The following is a 22,049-nucleotide window of genomic DNA, read 5'->3' on the forward strand; positions in this document are numbered from 1 at the left end:
ATAAAGGCAATGTAAATGAATGTGGACATTTCCATAAAAAACCCACTAACGATCAGGTTGTATGTGGATACATTGGATCAACTCCCCTCAATTGTTACAAACAAGCACACAAACAAAAGACCTACCAGCTTAAGACCAGAATTAAGCCTCTCTCATGTTGGCTCATGCTCCACAAAGCCAGGAAATGGGAAGCTAAGTCTGATACCTTGACCGACATACCCCACGATCAGTAATGGCATTGTGCAATATCAGAAATTGTACTTGATTACAACTTATTCTCCACGCATTCCTACTTGGGGTCTTTCAGGCCGAAATCCAGATGGGGAGGATGGAGTGCTTGGGACTAGCAAAGGTGACCCATGGGTCCTGCCCTGCCTTATGAATGATCTGAACCTTACTGTGTTACACACCAACATATCTGGAGGGCATCCAGTTTGGGAAGGCTGTTTTAAGCCATCCTCCCAGCTGCACAATATAAATTAGACAACAGAAATGGGTCAACTCACAGGACAATTTCTCTAGCAATACAGTTAGGCCTGCATGTTTCATAAAACAAGACAACACCAGGACGACATATTTGCTGAACCCTCCATGATTTGGGTTCTGGCTCATGTGGGCACCTATGTGCATTTGCACTGTATGTGTGGATACCTATGTAATGTAAGTGGAGCTTTGCTGTGACATGACATCAGGTGGTGTGTGTTTTTTTACCAATTTTTAAAATCAAATTTAAGTTCAGGGGAAGCAATCTAATTTTGGATACTAGTGGGGATAGGAGCTTAACCCTCTCTGCCTTGCAGTCCCAATCCAGATTGGGGGCCCAGTGTATGGAAACATAAGGGCCAGTCCATTCGTTCATGTTAATCAGTTGTTATAAGTAACTACTTGCATATCTGTGAATCGGCCATCCCATATCGATTGCTGTGCTTTAGGGATGTATGAGAAATTCCTTTCAGGGTGGTTTTTGTTTTGTTTTGATCAGATACAAAAAAAATGCATTCAAAAGCAGGTATACATTTGAAAAATGTGTGCAAACACATTTTAATCAATGGGGGGAAATGTGTACATTTAAAAATGCACAAGAAGTAAAACATGCAAAAACATTCACAAGAAAAGCAAAAAAGCAATGATCGTCATCTGATACGGACACAAGATCGAATGATCTTTTGGGTGGAATTTGGAGAACTTCAACAAACGTAGGTTTTGTATGCACATCTCTACAACGCATAGAGCTTGTTGTGCCACCAACATCAACTCAAGCAGGCTCTTCAGACTATAGTTTACACTTTTCTGCAAAAGTGTTCACACTTTTTCCCCCCTGAGAGTCATCAAGTGTTGAGTAATCAAGTGATGTGAGGTTGAGTAAGGTGGTGCTACTGTTGAAACCATGACTTAGGGATCAGCCAGCCCTAAGTCAAGGGTGTCTTGCATGCCCCTCAAACTGGTGGTGACACTGTTGAAAAGGGCAAAAATTCATATTTTCTAGTTTAAGTCATCATTCCATTTTGAGTAATATTCCCTTTGTACAATGTGGACTGCATTCACGTGCTCTTCCTAATGCCTCATCTGTGCCATTTAAAACATTGATAATTGTGGCCCTGTTTACTGGAAGTCTCTACACACTTTCATCTGGCCCCGAATATACGCTATTAACATGCCTTGCCACGGCATAGAGTTTTAATCTAATGCGAATGCATGATAAATTGTGTCAAATTGGCTCTAGGTATTTCAGCCGTGCTGACAATTTTCATTGTATTAAACTTACATTTACTTTCTAATTAAAATTAAGCTTGCAGCGCCTGCAGCGACGGCAGCTTTAACGTAGGTTCCATCAGGCTGGCAAACTAAGGTAAGTAATTGTTTCTTCAAGCATTTCTATTTAACTCTAGTTAAAATTTGGCTTGCCCAGCTCATCGGCTCGAGAAGGAGTGGTAATTGCCTGATTACCAAAGCCATGTTTGTCATCGCCGACTTTACGTCTGCTTATGCATGGTTATTTCACACCAACAGCACAAGATTGCTTTGTAATGATTGTTGCGTCTTCCGGAGAGCTCTTTCACAGGCTCGCCCGTCTCATGCTGCGCCACAGGCAAGGACACATATATCAACACAATTTATTTATTTATTTATTTATTTATTTATATCGCTGAGTATAATAAGATCTCTAAACAGAAATCACTATTTAAAATGCACTATCAATCAACAGTTCCAACTCCAATAACGAAACTGAATAAATAAAGGGAGCAATACAAAAACAGTAAAATGGAGCGGTATCATTATTTATTTATTTATTTATTTACATTTATATACCACCCCATAGCTGAAGCTCTCTGGGCAGTTTACAAAAGTTAAAACAGATATACAAAGTTTAAAACCACTAAAAGTATAAAAACAACAATATCCATTTAAACAACTATTCTCGGGTCAGTTATAAAATCAGCATATGCTGTTAAATGCCAGGGAAAAGAGAAAGTTCTTGGCCTGGCGCCGAAAAGATAACAATGTTGGCGCCTGGCGAGCCTTGATGGGGAGATCATTCCAGAATTGGGGGGCCACCACTGAAAAGGCCCTCTCCCTTGTTGCCATCCTCTGAGCTTCTCTCAGAGTAGGCACTTGGAGGAGGACCTTAGATGTTGAGCACAGTGTATGGGTAGGTTCATGTCGGGAGAGGCGTTCCATCAGGTATGGTGGTCCCAAGCTGTGTAAGGCTTTATAGGTTAAAACCAGCACCTTGAATTGGTTTTGGAATTGTGAGCTATTATATGCCAGAGAAAGCCTGCATAAACAAGTATGTCTCAAACTGTGTTTGAGATACTTCACATACATTTCTTGTTGTAATCCTTATGACAAGCCTGGAAGGTATTATTACCCCATTATTAGAGTTCTGGATAGTGCAGTGGTAAGGCTGAGAAATAAGAGTTTGCCTAAGGCCATCTGCCCCCAGAATTGCATGGTTGCCCCATCCATGATGACCACACATTAGGAGTAGGAACGCCTATGCATGTGGACCTCTTTGTACAAGCCTTCCGAAGTACACAAGCTTCCAGCTCCTGTAGAAGTCTACTGGTGTAGTCTGCTCCAGCTCAAACATCCGTGCTTAACACATGCGCATCAGCGATATCCATGCTTAACACATGCGCATCAGCGATGAGGAAGCCATGTGGAAACTCTCTGTGAATGATTAAGCTTCTGGCAGAGGCATATGGCTGCAAAGAAGATAATGGCTGACCCACTTACTGGAGAAAAAGGTAATGTGTGGACAGGATCTAAACACCCAAACCATCCTTCCATCCCTATTCAGACATTTTGCAATCCCTTTGCAAGAAAGGGATTGTTGCTGCATGTATAACGGCAGGAAATATTTTGTCAACACTTCAGTTGCAGGGAAGAACCTGAGCAAATTGGATTCAAAAGAAGAGAGAATGTTTACCAGGACTTTGTCCTGAGTATGCAAACACTGCATTAAAAAATATATATCCGTGACTTAGAAGAACCACCCCACTACCCAAGCCCTCTCAATACTCTGAATATTGAAATGGCATGTTTTGAAAATATGGTTAAATTAGTACAATAAATACAAGTGCACATGCCCTCCACCGAGTGCATAAAACTTTGAAACAAAACCATATATTTATTTCATACAAGGCCTGGAGGGGTATAAATAAATTTAAGTTACAAATAGCAGTCCAAAAATCCAGATGAGTAAGAGAACCTGAATTTAATTACCTACAGAGTATGCCCACTGGAATAGAGTTAAGATACAGAAGGGGCAGAGTGGAGGAAGGGGGAATAACAATTCAATTTTATTTTGTGTGTCATCACTAACTAACCCCCCCCCCCCCCGCCCCCAGTGTGATCTTGTCATTGACATCACATTGTTCTTCAGGAAAAGTAGTATTGCTGGAAGTAAAGACTTTGAATATCATATACCTATTAGCAAAATACAATGTGTGGATGGCCCTTTGTATTGCAGGGTACAAGGAGTCATCCCAAAAAGTTGGCTCCCCAAATGTATTTGGAAGACCAACAGCCCTTTCTCTCTATTCTACCCACCCCCAGTTCTTCAGGGTTAGTTCATGGGTGCCAGCCATGTCAGCTTCAAGTTTTGAGGGCCTTGGGCAAGACACCCTCAGTGAGTCCACCTTCTCACCACTATCATCACCAGGTGCCGTTGTTCTCATCCTCATTATTGCTATCCCTTGTTCACCAATGAGCAAGCAGGCCATGGCATCTGTCACTCCTCCTTCTCACAACCACCATCGTCTGGGCCAGAGCAAGAGGCAGGTGAACAAGCAGGTTACAACTGTCAAGAGGAGCAAGTCCAGGAGGTTCTTGTCAATGGGCCCCAATCATGTCTACCATAGATTAGGTAGCTCATTGCTGGCCTATGGGGTCTTGTCAGGTCCCAATCATGTCTACCATAGATTAGGTGCAGCCACACTCGGCAAGCACTTGCCCTGAGAGCACTCACCCTGCCTCCGCTGTAGTCTGTCACCACAAACCGGGCTTCACAAGCTCCTGCTAAGTGCTTGCAAAACTCATGAACACTTGGCACCCACCAGCACTGGCCACTGTGTTAATGGCAGCCACCACTGATGCAGCGGAGGCTCTAGAAAGCATGCTTTCCCACCCCCCTGCTCCAGTGGGGGCCATAAAGGCCCTCTTAACTGAAGGTTACCTTGCGCTAAGAGGGCCTTTAAGGCCCCCACTGGAGCAGAGGGGAGTACCAGCGCACTTTCTGGAAAGTGCACAATTCCCCTTGCCATGCTAATGGAGGCAGGAATGGAGAGGGGTTGATTTTGATTTATTGCTTTGGCCCAGGTTTTCTGTCCAGGTTAGGGTAGAAGAAGGCACAATATCCTACTTCTCACTTACTTCCAAATGTTTCAGCTTGGAAGCAGTGGCTGGCAGTAGTCACTCCACACATCTCCGCATGCCAATAACAACAATCCTCAGCAAATGCAACCCACTGGCAGTATTGCCAAACACTTCTGACTTCTGCTGGTTGAGAGAAAGGTGTCCAATTCATCCTGTCTCTTCCCTCAGTTCAATCTGAGCCACCTTGCTCTCTGGACTTGTCAATATTTATAGCAAGGACAATAGGAGAGGTGTAGCTGGTTGTAGCCTCCCAGTTCCCACGCTGATTTAGCTTGCAATGGTGGTGATGGCTGCAAATATAGAGGGGGGAAGTGATGCCAAAGAAGACTGGAAGTTGGAACAAACAAATGTTAGCACTGTATAATGGGGTGGGCAACATACAGCCTGCAAGACAAATGCAACCCAGACTATTTTGTGGTCCCTGTCACATCCTCCCCCCCTCCCCAAAGTGCCACTATACCACCAAATTTCAGTGGCACGGTGGTAGTCAAAAGATGCATTTCCCCTGCAAAACAAGGCAAACAGTGAGCATGACTTCGTTTTAATGGGAAATTGCACACGTCCGTGTTTTCTGGGAGTGTGATTTGCCTTTACGACGAAATGCACGCTTACCGTACTCCTTGTTTATAAAGTGGAAATTGGGTTGTTTTTTTAGCCAGCGTTTGCTGCACCAGCAAAATTCAGTGGCAATTTGGTTGGGCAGCAGCAACAATTGCTGCAGGGGCAGCAGCCCCCAGTGGGATCCAAGGGGCCAAAACTGCCCCTCAGGCCCTCCAAAGTTGCCCACCCTTGTTGCACAAGTTTATTACGACTAATGTTAAAATGGTTGCTGCTCTAGGGTTCACTTCTTTGCTGGTGTTCCTGGAACTGCTTTCCTCTTCATGCTCACTCAGTAAACACTTTGCTTCCCTCCTACAATTATCACAATGATGATGATAGTGGGAGGCCAAGGGGTAGAAAATCTTCCTGCTGTTGTTGTGGCCTTGTTCAGAAGATGCCTTAAATCATGGCTTTAACCACAGTGAATGAGGCTTTTTGCCTTACACGTCATGGTTAAAGACGTGGTTTAAGGTGACTTCTGAACAGGGCCTAGAAGGCCACTATAACGAAGGCCATAAGTAGACAGGGCGAAATCTCAGGGCAATCCCTGGGATCATCACTGTGCATTCACATGACACAAAAGGGATCCCGGGATCAGAGAGGGATGACCCCTCCCTTGTCCCAGGATCTCTCCCTACCCTTTGAGCCCAGTTTTTCCATTAGCCCGAGTCCATGGAATGTGTGGCCAGGTGTTGCAGTTTGTCCCTGCTCCTTGCGAGGAGCCGGGACCCACACACGAGGTGCAGACCTCCTCAGGAGCCCTGCACCCATCAGGGGGGGGAGTGGGGGATTTTTTTAAAAAAAAAACCTTTACCTTTTGTGCACAAGCACTCATGCGCATCTTCTCCTTTAAGAAAACAAAAAATGGTGGACGCGACTGTGGCGTTACACCCCACAAGTCAGTTCCCAAATGTGTGTCTGAAGTTTGTAAGTCTGTGGTTGTTGGCCTGAGTGGGTGGAGTTAGAATGTCTGGGGACAGGGAGGAGTGATATATATATATAAGGGAATGACTGAGGGGATTGGGGGAGACTTTTTAGGTAAAAGTGTGTGTTAGCTCTCTGTGTTTAGAGTACTTGGGTCTGGAGAATTTGAGGTTCAGGGTAGAGAGTGGTGTCTTTTGAGAGTGGGGTGCGGAGATAGGCAGTTTGTGTATAATAAACAATACTGATAATAAAGTTCAAGAGTGATTGTGTGAGAGAAAGAAAAGTGTGCTTGTGAATGGGTGAAAGGATTGGATGAAAGGTTTCAAAAAGGTTTTTAAATGTTTTATTTTGGAACAAAGCTTGTGAACTTTTAAAATAAATTTTAATTATTTTGTTTTTAACTATCACAAAAATCCCACGTGTCTGTTTGGCATTTATCATCTGAAGTTTATCCATCTAGCACCCACTCTGACAATTATTCACCTCAGAGCATATAACTCACAGTGTATTATTTTATATATTGAAATCCTTCTCCATTTAACCCCTTTCTCCACATAGTTTGGAGGAAGGTGGTTTTTATCCCTCGCCTCAGGCGTATCAAGCGGTGGTGCTTGGCTTAGCAGGGAGTAGCCGCGGCCAGGCCTGGTGTTCAGAGCCTGTGTTGTGGCAGCGACGCCCCTCCTTCTAAGGCTGTTGCACACCACGTATAAACAGAGGGGGGGATCTTGCAATAAAAACATTGCGAGATCTTCACCCCTCTGTCATGCAATAACAGGTAGGTCTAGCTAAGGCCCAAGTGTTTCCCAGGGCTGTATTTACTGCTGAGAAAGCAACAAGGAAGGGAACACAATGTCCACACATTTCTAGTCCTCTGCAGAGTGATAGAGGGGGGAAGAAAATGTGCTTACCGAAGCTAAGCCAAACTATGGAGGACGGTTCTGTCCCTACAGCCATTCAATTCATGTAGCTGAGGACGGCTGTCCAAGAAACATTTCATTGTGTGATAGAGTGACTATATGAAAAGGAGGACAGGGCTCCTGTATCTTTAACAGTTGCATAAAGAAAGGGAATTTCAGCAGGTGTCATTTGTATATATGGAGAACCTGGTGAAATTCCCTCTTCATCACAACAGTTAAAGCTGCAGGTGCCCTGCCCTCTTTTAAATCTGGTCACTCTAGTATAGCTCCTGCAGCTTTTACTGTTGTGATGAAGAGGAAATTTCACCAGGTTCCCCATATATACAAATGACACCCGCTGAAATTCCCTTTTCTATGCAACTGTTAAAGATACAGGAGCCCTGTCCTCCTTTTCATATGATCACCCTATTGCATGACGTCTGCTTTGTTCTACTCATCTGGGAGAGAGGAGGCTGCACAAGAATGCACAGACTAAACATCATTAACAAAATGGGTTATTTAGAAATACAATAAGAAAAGGTATGATGCCGTGTGATTCAATTAGGAATGGACGGATGTATCAAGGTTGATTTTGCTCTGTTTCTCATTTCTACCCAATGCTAACTTCATTTTATCCCATTTTATCTGAAAACCCATTTGCTGTTGCTCTGCAAGAGTTTGCAGTTTTCTTGTGCATTTCCCCAAATATACACATTTTTGTTTATTTTGGTTTTTTTAAAAAAATATTCATTTTGTAGGCACTTCAAAAAGTATACACACTTTACATACACTTTCCCAAGTGTATACATTTTTGCTAGTGGTTTTATCCTAAAATAAATAATTTTCATCTGGACTTTCCCATAAAATGCACATTTTAGGTGCAGTGTTCTTTAATATGCACATTTTGCATGCGTTTTTATTTGCATGCTCCAAAGCAAAATTCTGAAAATTGCAAATATAGCCATGTAACTGCATTTTGGTTCATCTGTAGGTTCAGGAAGTGCAAATTTCCTAAGTTTGCATTAAAATGTGAGCTAAATGAATTTCTCACCCATCCCTAAATACAATGTGACACAATCAAAAAGCACTCCTCCACTTCAGCCCACAGTACACCTGATGCACACTAGCTTGTCTCCTTATTAGTTCAAAATGTTTCTAACGAGGACATCTTGTGAAAAAAAGAAGAAAGAGCTATTTTTTGAAATAGTTATTACCACTAAAAGATTACAGTGCCATCTTTCTCTTGCTGAGTAAAGTATCCATCAGTTAAGGCACATGAGAAATTTGGAGGCTTCTTCTGTGCAGTTGATGGGGGGGGGGAAACTATTTTAAAGTGAAGGGTCTCTTTCTAACATTCTCTCATTGTTTAATTAAATTCCCAACATAGTGATTAGATGAAAGACAAATATACACCTAAGGAACTAAGACTGAGAAGTGTTTTATGTATACTGGTGCTGTGCCGAAACCTGTCCCTATTTTCTGGCATTTTCTCTCTCTCTCTCTCCCTGCAAAAGAGGTGTTTTCCCCCCCCCTGCCTCTTTCACAGGAAGAAGGAGAATTTTGGAGATTTTTTGCCTTGGGGACGGCAACTAGGTTTCTACATACCATTCTTTTTAAAAAAAAAAAAAAAAAGAGAGAGGTGAACATAAGATCTTCTACCTATTTTATTTTATTTTATTTTATTTACTCTAAAAATGTCCCCAGCAGGAAACTCGTTTCAGCACTTCTTCAACTCCCATAAGAACATGTGACCTTGCCCTCCCCAATAGGCATTTAGGAAGAATTCAAGGGCTGCAGAAGCTTGGCAAAAAGTCCCGGTCTGTTGCAAAGCAAGAACAAATGGGGCTGTTGGACCTTTAGAAAAAACCCTTATCTTGCTTACTCTGTGTTGCTGCGATGAGAAGAAAATGTTTCTAAAGCCCTAAAACCCCATTTGTTCCTCCTTTCCAGAGCTTCCACGCCCTGGGAGCCCTTCCTCAATGCCTATAGGAGAGGTGTTGTCACATGGTCACCTCAGAATTCAGAAAGAGCTGCCAGGCTGGAGAAGAGTCTTGGGGCTCATCTACACCAAGCAGGATATTCCACTATAAAAGTGGTATAGAAAAGGCAGGAGCCACACAAATCAGCATATAGCAGTATGAAAGCGGTATATAGTATGGCCTTAGCTAGACCTAAGGTTTATCCCGGGATCGTCCCGGGGTCCTCCCTGTTCATGTAAATGACACACAGAGGATCCCGGGAGCAGGCAGGGATGACCCCGGGACGATCCCGGGATAAACCTTAGGTCTAGCTAAGGCCCCAGTCTCAATGGGCCCCAACAGTTCTCAGTGCAGTTCAGTACCACTATAAAGCAGTCGTGCCCCATTCCTTCCAACACTGAAAAAACATATTCAAACAATTAATAACCCATTTTTAAAAGCAAATTTAAAGGTATGGGCAAAGTGGGCAAAATGGTTTGCACCATCCCCTTCCCCCCTAACCCCGATTTTAGACCACCCCCGATTCAGAGATCAATTTAAGTACAGACAATTTGAAGGCTGGGAAGAAAAAGGTTTTTTCCATATTCGTGATCTTTTTATACAAGGAAAAATCATATCAATGCAACAATTAGAGGCAAAACTGAGCCTACTCCCTTGTACCTGGCTCCAAAAACTGCAAAAAGTCTCTTTTGCAAATGCTCTATATCAATTCCATAACATTCCACGCTTGCTTACTATATTTGAGAAAGCTTGCCTGACTTATTCTAGAAAGGTTAAAGGGGGAGCTTCTGATATATATCACATGATGTTGAATTGTCAATTCCCAGATAAGGGAGGGTTAAAAAGATTTGGGAACATGATCTGTGCACCAGTTTCACTGAAGGTGAATGGAAAAGCTTGTGGCAATCAGCACCCTATAAAACAATATCAGCAAAAGTTAAAGAGCTCACTCTGAAAATCACTCACAGGTGGTATATCACCCCTGTTAGACTGCACCATATTAGTGCTAATATATCCCCGCACTGTTGGCGTGGTTGCTCCGTTCCTGGCACTTATATTCATCTTTGGTGGGAATGTCAACAGGTCAAAACTTTTTGGTCAAGGGTTTTCCAAACCATTACAAACATTATTAATGTTGAAGTAGAAACTGACCCAGCACTGGCTCTACTTTCTATTTTTAGGAATGCCAATAGAAACATTATTCCCAAAGCCTTGGTCACCCATTTGCTGGTTGCAGCCAGGTGGGAAATTGCCCAATTCTGGAAAAGCGACAGACCTTTTGACCATCAACGCTGGTTTGATAAGATTTGGAAACTAGCTTTAAATGATAAATTGACACAACATAGCAGGTTAGCAAGAGGAGAAATAACATCAGACACATTTGTGGAAAACTGGTTGGACTTTTTCACATTTATTAATATGAATCCTGGCGAACCTAGACCCCCAATGACTCAGGAATCCTTTTGGTCAGAGGTTCTAACTTAACCTGCATCTTTTTCTGTACCAAGTGCTTACTGAAGGAATGAACACCCATGTTTTTTTATAGTGGTGCTGTGGGAACATTTATATTGTTGTTGAGTGTTTTCTTTTACTCTCTGTGTATTTATTGTATTTGTCCTTACTTGAAAATCAATAAAAATAGTTTTGTTTTGTTTTTTAAAAAAAGCAGTCGTGTGGCTCCTGCCTTTCATATACCGCTTTCATAGTGGATTATCCTGCTTCGTGTAGATGAGCCCTTGGGCTCCTGCAATTGCAGGAGGGGTGTTTTTAAAGTTCTTTTTAAAAAATATATTAAAAAGAAAAGAAAGAAGATCCTTAGCCACGACCTACATGTAAAAAGTTAAGAGGAAATCCTGTCCTCTTCCCCAAAGAGAAAGTCACTTAAAATTCTCACCTTCCCAACCTCATTTGCCAGAGTTTTCATTTCACTCCCACCTGAAAATGGTTCCTCACAGGAAGGGTTCACCATTTTTGTCGTTGTTGTTTGTACAATTTTTTTTTAACAGCTGTTACTTCAAGCGGCATCATCATCAACTGATTAGATGATGCTACCATGAAAAACAAGACACTTGTGCCTACATCTCATCCACCTCTTAAGTAAGGGAAGCACAAGAAACCTAAACCCAACCCATGTTTTTTTCTTCAACTTTGAATTTTTTTTTGGAATGCAATTTCTTTTTTTATGAAATTGAATGAGAACGGTTGGGAAAAAATGGGATAATTTTTTGGCACAGCACTAATTTGCACATATTCCAACCTTCAGAAGCCCTTCCCTGAGTGTCCTTGCCAAATGAAATGAGATGGGTAACTACTAGGGACAGGGCCTTTTTGGTAGTGGCACTCCACTTATGGAAAAGCCTTCCCAGAGAGCTTTGCCTGGCACCATCCCCGTGAAGACCTTTCTGTCCAAGCAGGCCTGTAGTCTGGTACTCTGCATTTTAAAAGGTGTGGGTTGTTTTTTTATATATATTGGATCTGCGGTGAGGTTTTTTTCCTGTTGTATTTTAAGTTGCTTTTGATTTTATAGCTTTACTAGCAAAAAAGCCTGTCATATGACAGGTGTAGAGGAGCAGTCTGGTGAGGAGATTAGTGGGTTTTGGCCCCTCTGTTAGGCCGGAAGCTCCTGGCTAGGGGTGTGCACGGACCCCCCGCTCCGCTTCACTTGCAGATCCGCCATTTTCCGGAGCGGGTCACTCCGCTCCGCCCCCGCTCCGCCCACTTCCGCTCCGCTCCGCTCGGAGCTCCGGATCCGGATCCGGACCTCCGTTTTTGCCCCCCCATAGGGTTGCATTGAAAGCTAAAAAAGTAAACAACTTTTTTTCCGTTGAAGTTAGAAACCTCATGTTTGGCACCATGACACCTCATGGGCATATACACACACACGCCAAGTTTCAAGGCAATCCCATCATCCCCTGATTTTTGGCGAATTTTTGAAAATCGGGCACCCCATTCACACCCCTTGGGATAGCTCCGTCAATTTGCATGTTAGAAACCTCAAACTCGGCACCAGGGCAGCTTATCCATGTGTCCACATGCACGCCAAGTTGCAAGCAAATCCCATCATCCCCTGATTTTTGGCGCGGCTCTACCCTCTAACGCACCACCCATAACCCTAATTCACACCCCTTTAGATAGCTCCGTCAATTTGCACGTTAGAAACCTCAAACTCAGCACCATGATAGCTTATCCACGTGTCCACATGCACGCCAAGTTTCAAGGCAATCCCATCATCCCCTGATTTTTGGCGAATTTTTGAAAATCGGGCACCCCATTCACACCCCTTGGGATAGCTCCGTCAATTTGCATGTTAGAAACCTCAAACTCGGCACCATGAGAGCTTATCCATGTGTCCACATGCACGCCAAGTTGCAAGCAAATCCCATCATCCCCTGATTTTTGGCATGGCTTAACTCACCCCAAATTGTCCCATTCTACAACTACGTCAATTTGCATGTTTGAAACCCCAAAGTCGGCACCATGATAGCTTATCCACGTGTCCACATGGACGCCAAGTTTCAAGGCAATCCCATCATCCCCTGATTTTTGGGGAATTTATGAAAATCGGGCACCCCATTCACACCCCTTGGGATAGCTCCGTCAATTTGCATGTTAGAAACCTCAAACTCGGCACCATGAGAGCTTATCCATGTGTCCACATGCACGCCAAGTTGCAAGCAAATCCCATCATCCCCTGATTTTTGGCGCGGCTTAAACTTTTTAACTCACCCCAAATCAAGTCCCATTCTACAACTACGTCAATTTGCACGTTAGAAACCTATCCTTTGGTCCCATGACAGCTTACCCATGTGTCCCCATGGACACCAAGTTTCAAGGCAATCCCATCATCCCCTGATGTTAGGGGAACTTTTGAAATTTGAACACTCCAGTATGTCAGGGATTTAAAGTTGCAATTGCAGACAGCTCAATGGGGCCAGTTCCAAGGCAATCCCAACATGCCACGAGATAACCCTAAATCTTCTTGCACATTTGAAAAAGGGATTATTGAATTTGATAAAGTCTAAGTGAGCGCAGGAAGGACTTCTCCCCTTAGTCAAAGCAAGACACATACACCATCGCTGCAAGGCGGGAAGGGGAGAAGGGAGGGAAAGCAGGCAGGCAGCATGCATTGTAGTGCTGCAAGGATGGCTTGAGCACTAACGCATAGCAAACCAACCCATAAGTGGGCGCAAAGTGAGGCAAAGATGGCTGGTTGTTTCTTTCTAAGCCAGCAGTTACGCCTTGAGGGGCACAGAGGAGGACGATTGGGAGCAAACCAGGCACCAGGCGGGCAGAGAGGCAGGCAGAGTAGGCGAGGAGTCAGTCCTGGCAGATGCCCCACCACAGCAGCACCCCGGGGGAGGCGGGCAGGCGGGCAGGCAGGCAGGCAGGCTGCGGGCATTTCTGGGGGCACAAGGAAGTGATGGCTGGTTTCTAAGCCAGCATTGCAGTTAGTCACGCATTGCAAACGCAAACCATCCCAGCGAGTCGGTCACCGAGGAGGACAGGCTAGCAGAGGGGCAGGCAGAGTGACATGTCATAGATCTAGTATTGGGGAGGAGTCAGTCCCGGCAGATGCCCCAACACAGTAGCACCCTGGGTGGGCATTGGAAAACGCCATCTTGTGGGTCAATACTTCCCCCACCCCATGTCCTGCAGGGTTGCCTGCCTAACCCTTGTGGGGATGGGAGATGGAGAGCTTAGAGTGGCAGTGCCAGCAGCAGCCTTCGGCTTTCCCCTGGAACCAGTCGCCTTGCCCGCCTCTTTCCCCAGCAAGATCGCCTGGTGCTGCCTATGAAGATGCATCTTCATGCTGCTGGTTCCATAATGCCCTGTCGATGAACCCCTGCTTAGGCTGAGTTTGCAGTGGCGACAGACAGCAAAGCGGGGATCCGCTCCCAACTCAAAGTGGTCCCACACGATGCTTGTCTTTCGTTTCCGTGGTGACACCACCAATTGCCCGCCTGAGCTCTCTGGTGTTGCCACAGAAACAGGGGTGTGGGATGAGACTGGGGAGAGAGCCTCGGCCTGCTGCTGCTCCTCCTCAGCCCCCACATCCTGGAGGCCCACCGCCTCCTCCTCCTCCCCCCCCTCCACTGTGCTGAGGACCTCGTCTAGGTCCATCATCGGGCTCGTGGGCTGAAAGGAGAATGAAGGAGTTGGGGATACTCCTCCTCCTCTAATGGCACTGCTGCCACGTGCCTCTTGCAAACGGGCACTTTTCCCATTCCCACCCTCAAAAAGAGAACGCCGGGCACAAGTTGCAGAAGAGAGTGGCTCTGCCTGCTGCTTGTCCTGCTTCTGTTTTGGAGCAGTCAGCCAAGGAGTTGCCCGTTTGATTTTCACAGGAGGAGAGGCAGCCTGCTGGCAGCCTGAGCCTTGCTGCTTTCAGCACGCCTGCTTCCTCTTTTCATGATGACTAATAAAATATTAATACTACTAATACTATGTATAAGGTACTACTAAGAATATGTATAAGAAGAATATAATATGTTTAAATGTAGGGAAATGGGACAAGAAGAATAAAATATACTACTACTAATATGTATGAGAATATACTAATATATATATATACTACTAAGAATATCTAAAAGAATATAATAATATGTTTAAGAATATTACTAATAAATGTAGGGAAATGGGACAAGAAATGGGACAACCACTACTATAAGAAGAACAAAATATGAATACTACTAATAATATGTATGAGAATATATACTAATAGACTACTAAGACTATGTAAAAGAATATAATAATAATATGTTTAAGAATAGGGAAATGGTGTGCGTATGCTTTCCCCAAAATGCTCAATCTGTGGCTGCACAAAAGCAGCCCACTCTGTCCAAGTTACACAGAGAAGAAAAAGAGAATCAAATTTTTTTGGTATATTTTGGTATATAGAAGATAGAAGGAAACACAATCAGGATTTAAGAGAGGGGAGGGGGGAAAAGAACCAACCACTACTATAAGAAGAACAAAATATGAATACTACTAATATGTATGAGAATGTATACTAATAGACTACTAAGACTATGTGAAAGAATATAATAAAATATGTTTAAGAATATAAATGTAGGGAAATGGGACAAAAAGTGTGTGTATGCTTTCAAAAGAAAGCTTTCACAAAAGCAGAACAGTCAGGCTTTAATACAGGGAAGGGGGGGGGCAACCAACCCAACCACACACTCCAAAATTCAAAAATAAAGTTTATATTAAATCAAAGTAAGGGGAAAACACAGGGCAAACTAAGCTACAAGTCAGAAAGAAGCAAACAAACACACACACACGCCAAACTAAACCTATCCTAATCTATCTCCAAAGTCCAAAGCAGGAGCACTAACTAACTAAGTGTTCCCTCCACGAACGCCAACCCACAAAGAGACACAAAACAGAAAGTTCTCAGGGTGGGTCTGCCTTAGTCCCCCCTCCAACGCTGGGATTGGAGGAGGATGCTTTCTGAGGAGATCAATTCTCATCAGGATTGGGAGTTGAATGTGCCTGTCATCGCTTCCAAAAAAATAAAAAAATAAATAAAAAAAAACCCAAACCCCGATTTTTAACAAAATATTGCACGTGAACCACAGCACGCAGAAAGTTGAGAGTAGTCTCAAAATGACCCCCATCCACGACTCTCTGTGCACAAGAATTTTCAGAATGATAGCTTAACCCCCCCCCCAGTTATCCCCGATTCTTTCCCTCAATGCAATCCTATGGGCGAAAAGCCGAAACGCAGTTTGAGCCGCGCGGTTGACCCGATTTTCAAAAAAATATAGCACGCGACACGGACAACGCAGAGAGGTGAGAGTGGTCTCAAAATGACCCCCATCCACGACTCTCTGAGCACAAGAATTTCCAGAGCGATAGCTTCAAAAACATCGTAGTTATGCGCGATTATTTGCCGCAATGCAATCCTATGGCGAAATGTTTTCAAGATGGCGACCGGAGCGCTCCGCCTGAACTCGGAGCTCCGAAAAATGGTCGCTTCTCTTCGCCTTGCTTCTAGGGGGTCCACGGTCCGCTCCTACTCCGCCTGTGGGTAAGGCGGAGCAGGCCAATCCGCTACTGCTTCTACGCTCCTAATCGGAGCGGAGCACATCCCTACTCCTGGCAGTTATCTTTCTTCAGAATTTGGAACTTCCATAGAAGGCTGCAGTTCTGAGAAACGTTGCTAGATGGCGCCAGAGGGCAAAAACTAGAAGTGGCTTGGAGGCACCCTCTGGCTTTCTATCTTGGAACTTCCCTTGATGACAGTTATTTTTCTTGGAACTTCCATAGAAGGCACAGTGAGCTCAGAATTTTTAAACATGCAAATAGGAGAGAATGCAGAGGCAGTGGATTGGCCTATTGGTTGGCAATGTCATTGTGACATCAGCAACCAGTAGGCGAATCCATGCCTCTGCCTTCTCTCCTATTTGCATAAGTGGCTTGGAGGAGGCCTCTGGGCTTTTATATATATAGATATTATATTTTTATTTTTACCTCAATTGTGGTTGTTTATGTTTATTTATTATAAGCCACTCAGAGAAATTTATATTATTGAGCAGAATAAAAAAAAGTCATAAATAAATGCATAAAAATACATAAAAGGAGAGAGAAGCTGTAGTCTGTGAAGCACTGACTTGGAAAAAAGAAACAAACAAACAAGGACCATTTACACCTATACTGTTGCACCATTTACATCAGATTAGATTCCCAGAAATCCCTGAGCTGCCATTTTTACACAAAATGGTGGTTCACGAAGGGGTGGGATGCCGCTGGGTGCTCATGGACCGCACAAGCACCCAGTGAATGGGTCCAATAGGTGGCAGCAGTTTGGCAGGTGGGGTCTGGGTTGTTGAGTGATTCATGGGACACCCCTCCACAGATTCCCACAACATCCTTCCCTGCCATGGTACCTGCCTGAGACTGAAAATGTGTGTGAAATACCTCACAGGCCACACAACCTGCCCAGGGTGCTGCATTTGGCTTGATGGAGGTCAAGCTATGCAGGCTTGCCTATTCCTGTGCATCTATCATTTTTTTCATGAGGGGAAAAACAGAATTAAAATGGAACGGATCTCTGAGGAATCATGCTCAATTCCCTCTTCTAACAGAACGCTGAACCATTTAGAATTGCTCTTTTGTCCTCTTTGAGTTCAAATTTCTTTAGCATGCCGCATATCCATCTTAGAGCTGTTATGTCTAATCATCCCCACTTCTTTCTTTTTCCTGTGAGAATGTCATGCGGAACTGTATCAAATGCTTTATTAAAATCAAGGCGTCATGTGTCCACTGCATTTCCTTTATCCACTAAGCTTGTTATCCGATCAGGACAAGAAATTAAGTTAGTTCGGCTTGATTTGTTTTTGATGAACTCATGTTGCCTACCTATTTACTTCTAGGCATTTACCACCATGTGCTTTATTAATTGCCGTAGACATATATCAAGTACTGAAGGGAAACTTAGCAGTCCATAAGCCTTTGTCAAAGAAAGGAAAGGGGAAAAATGAATTATTTCAATGCTTGAAGTACAAATACACATGCAACTAGGACTGAATTAATTATATGTTTGTCTAAACCCCAGCTGCTGCTAATGGTAGAATCTGCAATAGTCAAATCACTAGCCAAAAAAGGGAGAAGAAAAGAAAAAGAAAAACAGGCACTGGTCACTCCTGCAGCAGCATAAACTATGTGTAATTTTAGGCTATTGAATTTGATTTGTAGCATAAAACAGTGGAGCCTATGGGACTACATGAAAATATTTATGCAAACGATTGAGACACTTATAAACCTCTTCTGGAAATAGGTGGAAATTGATGAGATCAAGAGAAAGAGAGGATCTCCCCGAAATGTTCTATGTGATGCATCCTATGAAGTGGTTGCCATTTATATCTGAGGATCACAGCAAGGGATAGGGGAGAATTTCGTTTTCTGCATTTTAAGTACACCAACCTAATTCATACTTTCCACACTACTATGCAGATCAGAACAGTTTTCCTTTGGATTGCCTATTTCTCCAAATTTTGTAATGTGGTTCTTGGCTCAAAACCTACATGCAAAAATGTGTATATTAAGAAAGGTTGTGCTTAATAATGTGTATATTGGGGAAAATGTGTACCCAAATTTAAGCTAATTTGTGTTCCCTTTTTTTTAAAAAAAATCACACTGCAGAATGATGTAGCAATTGGATGGAACAGACTTGAAAATAGACTATTCCATCCATCCCTAATCACAGTTTGAAGAGGAGGCACCGTACCTCACCAGTAGAGCTCATACTTTCATGAAGAAGGTTCTATCTTCAGCTAAAACATCTCTAATAAGGTGGATGGGAAAAGCCTCTGATTGAAGCTCTAAAGAACAATTGCAACATTATGTCATTTACTTATTAACAAATTATGCCACCTCTCTGCAAATACTGTTCAAGGCAGCTAACAAGAAATAAAATGCATCAAGATACAAGATCGTACAAAAGTCATAAAATATATGGGTTCGATCCAGTCTCTGCTTAGAGTAGTCCCGTTAAAATGAATGACTTAAGTCCTATTGATTTCAATGGGTCTCTTGAAAGTATGACTCAGTCTGGATCGAATGCTATGAGAGAAGCCCAACTAAAATACACTGAACATAAAAGCAGAAGCAAATTCAAATAGTACACTGTCAGAACCAAAGCACAACAAACCCAAATTAACCCCAAAGCTCTTATCAGACAAGCGTTTTATTGCACACTTGTTACTGGGCACTCACGGATTTTTGCGGGTCCCTCTCATGACATCGTCATCTTCCCATGCCCCTTCCGCCCCTTCTAGCCTTCTTCACATGACAAAATAACCCCTGTAAGTCTAACTTATTTTTAAAGATGGAAGTTGCCGCTATCTCCAGCTGTGTGCAGTAGAAGCAGCAGGATAAAAATGGGCCACTGAAAGGGCCACGTGCACGTTGTTGCAATGAGGGACAAATGTGCGGGTGGGGAAGCAATGGTAACCAAACGTGATTTTCCCTTGTGTGATGAGTCTCCAAAAATTAAGCAGTAATCTAAACACCAAAAGCCCAAATAAACGAGTTAGAGTTGCCCCAGGTTGCAAGCGACACATTGATACTTATGCCTCTAGATTCTTCAGTGAACCACCATATTCTCCCTCTTCCATGCATACCCTAAATGTGCTCTGGAAAGTCCCCAACCCTCCAGATTAATTTGGTGGGTAAATGGGGGAAAGGGAAAATCCTTCCTGCCAGTGGCTCCCTCCTGCTGGTGGAATTACATTTTTGGATACAATCTGTAGTGAACCCACTCTCCATTGTCACCTTACATTGAACTACCCTCTGAGGGATCTTTCTGTTTTGCTTTCTATAAAATTTCTGCTTCTGCATCAGTTTGCAATTCCCCCCTTCCCAAATCCATACGAATGACCATACTCATTTTTTATATGTATGCATTTCCACATGCAGTCTCCTCTTTGCAGTTTTGTATGCAATTTCCCCGAAATATGCTCCCTCCCCCTCGTTACATGTTTAGATGCAATTTTGCTTAATGTACACATTGTTCTATACATGTTTTAAATGATAGATAATTCAGGAGAGTTTTAAAGCTGAAGGATAATTACTCCCCTATCCCTAGATGAGACCCACTTCCTCATCTGAGTGCAGGCCATTTTGCTGCATCTCTACATTGGGAGTGAATAACTGGATCTATACCCCACCCCTGGAAGTGAATTAGTAAGAAGCTAAGCCATGTATCATGCAGGGATGCATTGGACATCCTCCTCAGCTGGGTGTGTAGTTTGGGCTTATGGGAACCTTTAAATTATTTCATCAATGCATTTCTTGTGGCATGCAAGCGATTCTCTCACACCACCCTGAAGAACCCTCACCGACAGTACAGGAATTGCCGCTCTAGTTCATCAAGGCGCTTTATGGTTCTGCATGATATTTGGCAACATAAATCTTGTAGCTGTTCTTTCATCCTCATTTGATTCCAAGACATTGCGGCTCCAGATGTGCACTGACAGAGTGTGGTAATTGCTGCCTACTGAACTATTGTTACTGCAAAGCCACAATTATTTGAGAACACTGGAGGCCCCCGCCTACTACCAGCCCTGGCAGATGTTAGATGAACCCCTGAGGGGCCTCTCACATGTTATGTAGCGGAGTTTTGAAACCTGTAGGGTTGAGTGTTTATTTTTGTTGGTATATTTTTAAAGGCTGAAAGAAACCATTTTCTTCAATCAATCTTTCTTTGAGCTGAATTCTGGGACAGTTATAGAACTCCCACTATGTGAATGTCATTAAAACTCAGTATTCTCCCAAATTTCTACAACCAAGTAGTGATTTTCCAAACATTACCTCCCTGTTAATTTCTGTATCTTGCTAGCACGCTTATTTTATTTAGGGCACAATCCTAAGCAGGTTTAGACAGAAAAAAGTCCTACAATGCCCAGCATATCTCAGCCACACGCTGGCAGTTGTAGGACTTTCTCTCTCTCTAAATGTACATAAGATTGTGTCCTTATTTTGTTACATGCCACAGGTGCTGAAGGGAATATCCAGCAAAATCCACATTTCTGTGGAGGTGAAGTGTCTGAAACAGGGGCATGTCTGCACCAGCCATTCAACCCGGGCTGGTCTTGTGTGGGTCCCTGTGCATCCATATGGCACAAAGGGAATCCCAGGGGCAAGCAGGGGTGGCCACGGGCTTTCTGCAGGATATTGGGAACCACGGAAAACCCAATGTTTCCTGCGGTCCCAGGAGCATCCCACAGACCATGAGTGGTGTGGCTGCCACTTCTGCCTCTTCATTTCCTCCCCAGGAGTAGGGGGGCTCTCAAAAAGGGGCATGGAGCTGTAGAGGGAGACTCAGTGCAGATGTGGGGGGGAGTGGGTTTGGATTTTTTTTTAACTTACTTTTTGGTGGAGTGCAATTGAACTCCATCTCCCCTGTTTAAAAAATAAAATAGCAGTTGCAACATCCCTCTTTCCTTCCGGGATGTTGTACTGCCATTTATTTATTTACTTATTACATTTCTATACTGCCCAAAAGCCGGAGCTCTGGTGGTCCATTTGGATGCTGGGGGAGGATCGCAGAAGCAGGTAAGTCCTTGATCCTCCCCCTCCCTCTCTCTATACCCTTAGGTGTAGACATGCCCATATACAAGGTTTGAGACTATTAAAGTCAGTTCTCCGTGTCCTCAGAAAATATTAGCCATGAATTGTCTTGTGATGGTGACTAGATGAATAAACTTTTCTACAGCACCCTAAAGGCTTCATCCCACATACCTGTTTCTCTTGAATTATCCCTTACAGCATTTAGTTGTTGGCGTTGTTGTTGCTAGCTAAATCACACCCTGGGCGGCAGCACTCCTAAGATCCTTTGCATACCAGGAAATGGGTTTAAGGGGGGGGGAATGTAAAAAAATCATAAAAAAATCAATGGATGACCCAATCCAATTCAAATTTGGTATGCTTAAGGCTCTCCTTAATATCTATTTCTTTGCCCATTTTGATGTCTTTATCTTTAAAACTTATGCAGATGTAAGCATTTGTTTGATTTTTCTTTAAACCTATCAAATCCTGCTCCTGCGCCCCCAGTGGCCACTTGGAAAACAACAAATGATTCGCTCCAAAAGTAGTACCAAAATAGGTCGGGTCTTTTACCTTTGAAGCACAATCAAAGCAGGATGCATGGGAGTACTTGACAGTCAAAGCAGATGATAGACTGGAAAACTTCAGAGTCCTTCACAAGAAAAGCAGATTATAAACTGGAAAACTTTGGAGTCCTTTGCATGGATCGGATTGGGCTGCT

This window comes from Elgaria multicarinata, chromosome 5, assembly GCF_023053635.1.
Source record: "Elgaria multicarinata webbii isolate HBS135686 ecotype San Diego chromosome 5, rElgMul1.1.pri, whole genome shotgun sequence".
Classification (NCBI taxonomy): domain Eukaryota; kingdom Metazoa; phylum Chordata; class Lepidosauria; order Squamata; family Anguidae; genus Elgaria; species Elgaria multicarinata.